Raw genomic sequence first — 9508 nt, 5'->3', positions numbered from 1 at the left:
AGAGTAGTAGAGAGTGAGTAGTAGAGAGTAGTAGAGAGTGAGTAGTAGAGAGTAGTAGAGAGTAGTAGAGAAAGAGTAGTAGAGAGTGAGTAGTAGAGAGTAGTAGAGAGTGAGTAGTAGAGAGTGAGTAGTAGTGAGAGAGTGGTAGAGAGTGAGTAGTAGAGAGTAGTAGAGAGTGAGTAGTAGAGAGTAGTACAGAGTGAGTAGTAGAGAGTGATTAGTAGAGAGTATTGGAGTAGTAGAGAGTGAGTAGTAGAGAGTAGTAGAGAGTGAGTAGTTGAGTGAGTAGTAGGGAGTAGTAGAGAGTGAGTAGTAGAGTGAGTAGTAGAGAGCAAGTAGTAGAGAGTGTGTAGTAGAGAGCGAGAGTAGTAGAGAGTAGTAGAGAGTGAGTAGTAGAGGGAGTAGTGGAGAGTAGTAGAGTAGTAGAGAGTGAGTAGTAGAGAGTGAGTAGTAGAGAGTAGTAGAGAGTGAGTAGCAGAGAGAGTAGAAGAGAGTAGTAGAGTAGTAGAGAGTGAGTAGTAGAGTGAGTAGTAGAGAGTAGTAGAGAGCGAGTAGTAGAGAGTGAGTAGTGAAGAGTGAGTAGTATAGTAGTAGAGAGTGAGTAGTAGAGAGTGAGTAGTAGAGAGAGAGTAGTAGAGAGTAGTAGAGAGTGAGTAGTAGAGAGTGAGTGGTAGAGAGTAGTAAAGAGTAGTAGAGTGAGTAGTAGAGAGTAGTAGAGAGTGAGCAGTAGAGAGAGTAGTAGAGAGTGAGTAGTTGAGAGTGAGTAGTAGAGAGTGAGAAGTAGAGAGTAGTAGTAGAGAGTAGTAGAGAGTAGTAGAGAGAGAGTAGTAGAGAGAGTAGTTGAGAGTGAGTAGTAGAGAGAGAGTAGTAGAGAGTAGTAGAGAGTGAGTAGTAGAGAGTGAGTGGTAGAGAGTAGTAAAGAGTAGTAGAGTGAGTAGGAGAGAGTAGTAGAGAGTGAGTAGTAGAGAGAGTAGTAGAGAGTGAGTAGTTGAGAGTGAGTAGTAGAGAGTGAGTAGTAGAGAGTAGTAGAGTAGTAGAGAGTGAGTAGTAGAGAGTAGTAGAGTGAGTAGTAGAGAGGGAGTAGTAGAGAGAGAGTAGTAGAGAGTAGTGGAGAGTGAGTAGTAGAGAGTGAGTGGTAGAGAGTAGTAGAGAGCAGTAGAGTGAGTAGTAGAGAGTAGTAGAGAGTGAGTAGTAGAGAGTAGTAGTAGAGAGTAGTAGAGAGTAGTAGAGAGAGAGTAGTAGAGAGTGAGTAGTAGAAAGTAGTAGCGAGTGAGTAATAGAGAGTGAGTAGTTTAATTTAAAAGGAACACAATGAGGAGGTTCATTTTGCCATAGAATTTATGATTAGTGCGGAAAAAAGAAAATTAGGGCACATTTTGAGTGACTTTTAAAATCCTCTTCTATTTCATTAAAAAATTCTGACATGTAGACTGAAACATGCACTTTCAATACCAGCAGCAGACTTCCCTGGTGAGCAGTAGCTTTACTACAGTGATCTAATAAGCAACTAGAGTGCTAACATTCCGAATTTATGGCAAATGTGTGACACATCTGAATGCCTTCTTGATGGAATGAAAGTAAAAAACCTGAAAGTATTTCCTACTGAGGAGACTGTTGTAAATGAGGAAATTCGGAAACTTCAAAACAAATAAGTCTCCCAAGATGGCCACCAGAGACAAAAGATCCCAAATGTAGCACAAATATCACCGAGATGTAGCCCAATTATAGCCCAATGACAGAATGTCCCAGAGTGTTTTAAAGAACAACTAGAGCGCAAACAGTCTTACTTATGACAAAAGTATGGCACACCTGATGCCATCTTGATTGGAATAAAGTGGTAACACTTAAAACATTTAATTTGCAAAGGATAAAATGAGGGTGTTCATTTTGCCATAGAAATTATGATTAGTGCTGCAGAAAGAAAGATTAGGGCACATTTTGACTTCTCAAATCCTCTTCCATTTCATTAAAAAATTCTGACATGCAGACTGAAACATGCACTTTGAATACCAGCAGCAGACTTCCCTGGTGAGCAGTAGCTTTACTACAATGATCTAATGAGAAATGCAATAGGTCTCGCCCTCGTTTAAGTTAAAGCAATTCTGTTTGTAATTAGGTGGCTTTTTAGCTTTGCTTGTATTAGAGTTTTTCAAACTTTCATGTACATACCATGCATATGTATGCATATATGTATATGTATATATTTGCATAGATTTATATTTATATAGATATGCAGATTATATTTATATGTTTATATATGTATATATATATATACACATACATATATATAAATGCATATGCATACATATGCATATATATATATATGTGCATATGTGTGCATGTACAGAGAGGTAGAGGTGTATAGGTAGAGGTGTAGAGGTAGAGAGGTAGAGGTAGAGAGGTAGAGAGTAGTAGAGAGAGAGGTAGAGAGAGGTAGAGAGGTAGAGAGGTAGAGAGTAGAGAGCGAGTAATAGAGAGTAGAGTGAGTAGTAGAGAGTAGTAGAGATTAGTAGAGAAAGTATCAGATAGTGAGTAGTAGAGAGTAGTAGAGTGAGTAGTAGAGAGTGAGTAGTAGAGAGTGAGTATTAGAGAGCGAGTAGACGAGAGTGAGTAGTAGAGTGAGTAGTAGAGAGTAGTAGAGAGTAGTAGAGAGTGAGTATTAGAGAGTAGTAGAGAGTGAGTAGCAGAGTGAGTAGTAGAGCGTAGTAGAGAGAGAGTAGTAGAGAGTGAGTAGTAGAGAGTAGTTGAGAGAGAGTAGTAGAGAGTGAGTAGTAGAGAGTAGTAGAGAGTGAGTAGTAGAGAGTGAGTAGTAGAGAGAGAGTAGTAGAGAGTAGTAGAGTAGTAGAGAGTGAGTAGTAGAGAGTAGCGGAGTAGTAGAGCGTGAGTAGTAGAGAGTAGTAGAGTATTTGTGTCCCGCTTTTCCTTATAGATGTTAATTATAACGAGAGACCTCCCCGCCTAAGTGTAGGCAGTTCCTGATGCCAGATTCTTGTATGCGTTGGAACTCGCGTGGAGTATAGACCGATACACTACCGATTAAATGCGGCAATTGTCGCTATCAAGTAAAGTACTCAAGTGTTGGTCCTCCCGCTTCTCGCTTAAGCCTCTTCACGGAGAAGTAAGTACCGTACCTGCCGACCCTAACGCCGAGAGGGCGCCCGCCCGTGCATCAAGTGCACGTACGCCCCCCTTGCAGGCAGCACCGTCAGGGGTCCGGCTTACCTCCGTCTCCACAGGCTTGCGTCCTCCACGAGATTCCTTCACCAGGATTAGTTCCACATTGTTCAAAGCCATAGACAAAATCCAGGATATTAGCAGGTCCAGGGCTCTGGTCTACACGGTAAAGGACAACATTGATGAAACACAGACCAGAGTAATAACGACATTCAATCATAGGTCTAAGCAGGTTCATAAGATCTTGGCTGATAATTGGAAAATCTTGAAATCGGATTCTATCATAGGTGGCAGCATAAGTGATAGACCATTGATTACATACAGGAAAGGCAGAAATCTGAAAGACATTTTGGTCAAGGGTGATATCACTGAAATCCCTAATAGAAACCTACATAATCTTAAAGGTTTCTATCCCTGCGGACATTGCAGAGCATGCAAATCTAGTCATATGGTTAAGGAATTTGAGGTTGTGGGGTCAAGACAGAATAAGACCATAACACAGTTCCTAACGTGCAATGCTAACTTTGTGATCTATGTGCTTGAATGTCCATGTAAACTCAGGTATGTAGGTAGCACAACCTGTATGGTCAAGAAACGTATTCAAGAACATTTGAGGGCCATTACGAAGGTAGATCTGCATTATCCCATCGCACGACACTTCCAGGAGAAACATCAGTCCAACAACTCCCTCCTAAGATTTTTTGCCATTGAGCAGATTAATCTGGGTAAGAGAGGAGGCAATCGGGAATTAACCCTAAGAAAAAGAGAATCCAAATGGATAATAGAGTTGGAAACTAGATTTCCGGGGGGACACAACCTCGATGAAGAACTAGCAACTCATTTACACGATGATTAAGTGCTGTTTCTCGAAAATGTGTTTTTTCTCCATCGTGTTGTTTTGCATAATAATGTAGACTTCTCGGTATTTATCAACAATACTGTAATGTTGATTACTGTTTGAGTTGTCTGTTGATTTTAATAGATTTCTTTTCTTATTGTCTAGGAGGAAAGGAAGGGACCCATCACTTTTCAAGACACTGCATGGGTTCCCTACCCTTTTCTTCACCAGGATTGCCAGCTGCACTTTCAATAAGATAAGAACTGCACCTTTTCTTTTCACTTTTTCTTAATATATATATAAAAAACTCTATAGAGAGAAAAAAAATACACAATCACTTGATTGAGAATTTGTTGTAGTAAAATCTTCTTCTTGTGTTGTCACTTTTTATAGAAGTACACTAGGAATTTCAATAACCAAAAACCTTGATATATAATGATATTCTCTTACATTTACATGGCAAGAGAGACAAAAAGGCACTAGTCCGCTTGTAAATTTATGTTTGCAATCAGCTAAGCAATTACTGAAATGCTATTGTTGAGCACATATCCGCATTTAATACGTTTTTTCTAGTGCCTTCATATAAGGTTTACGCACATAGAACAATATCTGTTTTCGGCTATAGTTAGGCATGTGCCTATGAGTAATCAGATGTAGTCCAGTTGGATAACCTGGCAAATTATATGCGGAATTATTTGCAGCGCCATTATTTATACTTTTGTTATGAAAATTAAAATGGCTGCCATGTAAACATTGACTGTAGGAGAATGGTCAAACCAAAGTGCTTCTTCCATGTTTACAATGTATATATGCACGTTTTTGTAAAGTAAAAAAATATCGTGTGAGCAAGACACATTTGGTGTCGAAACGCGTAGCGGTTTTTGAAGAAAATAAAAGAGTTGACCTCTGAGAGTGCGTTACCTTTGGTTTTTGGATATGTATATATATATATATATTCACGCTCCATGACTCCTTCAAGATTACCAAAAGGAAACTCGAGCACTCACGGGTAAGTAGTATGGCAGCTTCGTTTAATTCGGAGAAACAAACAACAAACGCGTTTCAGAGCTAGTCCTTCTTCAGTGTTGTTGCTTTGTTCATTACAAGATACTCTTTATATACATCATTAGAAGTAAACATAAAAGAGGTCAGAGAGGACGGCAGTCCGGGACTTTTGGGCGCCATCTTTGAAGGGTCAATCTATAAATCAAATGTTAAATACAAGAGTGTATTGATAAATAATTACGGATTGACTGTGAAAGTAACAATTAATATAAGTCGAAGCACATAAACATTTCATTAGGATTTCATCCGACCAATATAGAAGTCAAAATTACTTCATTCAATATGTTTTTCACAGTGTAACCCAAATTTATGAAGCCATGGATCGGCAATTCGCCTACAATAGGCAGTTGTATGACCCTTCATGAGCGCCATCGGATATTGTCCGGTTAACCATAATTTAAATTTAATAGTTGTTGCACCTTTCAATACACGCCGTGTATCGGCTTGATGCTAACTGATAAAATATATGGTCACGGGCAATCAGTTTAAAGACAAGGGAAAGAAGCAGAGAAAGAAAAGAAAAGAGAAGGGAGAAATAAGGTGTAGAAGAAAGATTGATATGACACAGTTTCAAGAGTCAATACTTAACAGCATATTCAGTTAGTTCATAATGGGTCACAGTGATAATTACATTTAACGATTGACAGGTCAGTTATTTTTGAGTGGCAGTGACTACTGGAATGTGTACTACTAGGTTCCTAGGTGTACTATCAATTCTTCTCCAGAATTCAACCCATATGGGGTCTTGGTTTGGAGATCGATTATGTATCTTGATTCCAGTCGTCTCAATCTTGCTACTCTGTCACCTCCTCTGGCATGCGCAAGAACACAATCGATCGCAAAAAACTGCAACAGGTCCCTATTGCTATTATGTTTTATGGCGAAGTGCCTTGCTACGGGATAGGTGAAATTTTTCTTCGCTATCGCTCGCATGTGTTCTAGGATTCTGAATTTTACACTGTTCACTGTACTTCCCACATACATGAGTCCACATGGACATTTTAAACAGTATACCACATACGGTGTTTGACAGGTCAGAAATTTGGCAATAACTCTTCCTTTTGGTAGGCCTTTCACATTGTAGCTAAAAACTCTTTTGCTGAAGGCGCAGGCCTTACACTTTCCACAGGGAAAAAAGCCCTTCATTTCTTTTAAAGTGCCCTGTTTACGGGGAATAGGATCTAAATGGCTATGTACCAAATTATCTCTTAAAGATCGAGCCTTCCTGTATGTGATTTGGGGGGTCAGTGGAACATCAGATCCAATGATAGGATCGGTTTTTAACACATGCCAGTGTTTTCTAAGGATAGACCTCAACCTAAATGTGTCACTGGAGAAGGTCGTGATCAGCCGAAATTGACCCTCCATTAATCTATTGATTTGTTTTGGTTGTAAAATTTGTTCCCTTGATGTTTTTCTGACTCGTTCTAGTGTGCTCTTTAAGAGGTTGGTGTTATAGCCTCTTATTTCGAATCGTCTGAGGCTGCCCTCAGCTGCTAGTTCAAAATCGCACTGTCTTGAGCAATTTCGTTTCAATCTTAGGAGTTCGCCATATGGAATACTATTCTTTAACTTATCAGGATGGGCACTCGAAGCATGAAGGATACTGTTCCCCGCTGTTGGTTTGCGGTAAAGGTTAGTTATTAATTTCCCTTCTTTTACTTCTACTTTCAAATCTAGATAGTTTACTGCCACTAAGCTAATCTCTCCTGAAAAGTGTAGGTTTACATTGTTTTTATTGAGGTGTTGGATGAATTCATTTGCTTTGCCCATGGAACCTCTCCAGATTATAAAAAGGTCATCGATGTATCGATGCCAGGATACTATTTCCTTTGTCCATTCAGAGTTGTCCGCGCTCCAGACCACCTGCTCCTCCCACCAGCCTACGAATAGATTCGCATAGCTGGGGGCGAAGCAGGTGCCCATCGCGGTTCCTGAGATCTGTCTAAAATATTCTCCTTGAAAGAGAAAAATGTTACTATAAAGACAGAATTCAATGAGTTCCAACAGCATTTTGTTATGGGTTGCAAATTTTAAGGCTCTTTTCTTGAGAAAATGTTCAATGGCCTTTAGCCCTTGGTGATGGTTAATACATGTGTAGAGGCTCGTAATGTCTAACACAATCATACAAAATGACGAATCCCACTCGATTTTTTCAAGTTGATGAATAAAATCGGTCGTGTCTTTTATATAGGATGGCAGTTTCAATACGAATTCGAATGGAAAGTGATCTAAAAATCTGGACAAATTCTCGGTCAGACTTCCCATGGACGAAACAATTGGTCTTCCTGGTGGTAGTGTTGCATTCTTATGAATTTTGGGTGGATGATAAAAGGTAGGCGTGACAGGATTTGTCGTTCTCAAGAACAGATACTCTTCTAAATCCAACATTGTTTTTTCGTGCCATTTCTTGATGGTAAAGTGAAGTTTTTTAATGCTCTCTAAATAACTTTCTTTTGTGGTTGGTTCATAACAGTTGATATTCTGTAATTGTCGCAAGGCTTCATTTATGTACTGGTCACGAGGTATTAATACAATGTTGCCCCCTTTATCTGAGGGTTTGATAATCATGGAAGTATCCTCTTGTAGGTTTTTTACAGCCTCTCTCTGTTTTAGAGTCAAATTCTGTTCAATTTTGCAATTTCCTGCACTTGCTCGTAGTTTGATTAAGTCTTTGGTTACCCCTTCAGAGAAGACATCAATGGCGTCCATTGGCATTTGGGGTAAAAATTGAGAAGGTTGTTTGAAGCCACTCGTTGGTGCTTCCTGTGTCACATTACTTTCTTCAATCCTTTGTGTTAAGGTCATACATATCGGTATTTCTTCTAAGGTTCCCTCTTTCCTTAGATTTTCCAAAATTTCCAGGGTGGTTAGGTCGTTTACTGTGAGTAAATCAGTGTCTTTATGTTGAGATTTAAGAAATCTTGCCTCCTGGGTTGTAGGTTTTAACTTGAAGTATTTGTGTAATTTTAATTTTCGCACTAGTTTGAAAACGTCAATCCTGGTTTGAGTATACTCCAGACGAGTCCGTGGGCAGAAAGAGAGTCCTCATTTCAACACTGTTTCTTCTGTTGGATTCAGGATTTTTGAAGTCAGATTTATTATTGTTAGTTGGTCAGTCCCTGCTACCATCGGCCTCCCCTTTTGCTTCATGTTATTCGAGGGGTTTGATTTCTGGTTTTTCCTCTTCCAGCCACCCCTTCTTGTTTGTTTTCGTTTTCGGGGGGCTTGCTCTTGCCTCCTCTTAGCCACGTCTGGCGTATGATGTTGAATTCCAATTGAAAAGGAGTAGTATGTTCACCGGACGGACCTGCTGTATCATCCTCAGAAAATTCATTTTCGGTAACATCCGATTCTGAGGTTTCCACTTGGACTGGTATTTCCGGAGGCAAAGTTTTCCTTTTCTGTACTTCTTTCCTTGATTGATCAAATTTCTTTGCGAAAGTTAGCACTCTCCCTGAGGCGTAGTCTCTTTCATCTCGTTGAAACTTCTCTTGTTTGCGTTGTTTGATCTTAGTTTCATATGCAGAGAGTCTTGTTTTCATCGCTGATCTCAATAGATCTAGCCGATTTTTGTCGGTTTCTTTAATGAGTTCCGTTTCCAGTTTCTCAATATCCTTTAAAGCCTTTTCTCTATCGCTCCACGCGAACTTTACCAAAAGCTCCAGCGTGCCTTTACAGAACGAGGCTGTGTGTAAAGCCCATTCCTCAAGGAGAAGTGGGTCGGGATTCTCATAGGAAGGCACCGTGTAAACGCGTAACCCCCTTGGTACTCTCTCCACTTCAATGTAGTTTTGCAGGGATGTGGCCTCCCACCACTTACGTATTTCTCTCTCGTACAACCTTTCCAGTTTCGTGAATTGTAACTGTAGTGTGTTGGGGGTGTCACCTAATTCCGATACTGGTGTAGTTTGAGTGTCCGACATTTTCTTTTGAAAATGCCTGTTGCCGCCTCCCTCCGATCCGCCTCATTAAACATATCCATTGTGTTAACGGCTATTGCAGCGCTCCTATTTGAAACGTAGCTGCCACTACCTTCCCTTCGCCTAGCTTCAATTTCGAAAACTCAGCATCCCATTTGCGTATGCCTGGCTTACCTCGTTGATCTCAATGGTTCGCCGTGGGTGTGCCGGTCTTTTTTGATTCCGTGAATCGTGGTTTCGTTGAATCTTGAAACGGTGCCAGCGCTTAATAATATGTCGCTCAACTGCACCTGAGAAGCGCGGCACGCTGAAGGCGGGTGCTTCAAATGCGGTGGTGCCCCGCAAATTCTATTCACGCTCCATGACTCCTTCAAGATTACCAAAAGGAAACTCGAGCACTCACGGGTAAGTAGTATGGCAGCTTCGTTTAATTCGGAGAAACAAACAACAAACGCGTTTCGGAGCTAGTCCTTCTTCAGTGTTGTTGCTATGTTCATTACAAGATACT

This window comes from Triturus cristatus, chromosome 11 (assembly GCF_964204655.1).
Source record: "Triturus cristatus chromosome 11, aTriCri1.1, whole genome shotgun sequence".
In the NCBI taxonomy this organism is placed as follows: domain Eukaryota; kingdom Metazoa; phylum Chordata; class Amphibia; order Caudata; family Salamandridae; genus Triturus; species Triturus cristatus.
This window is presented reverse-complemented; position numbering follows the sequence as displayed.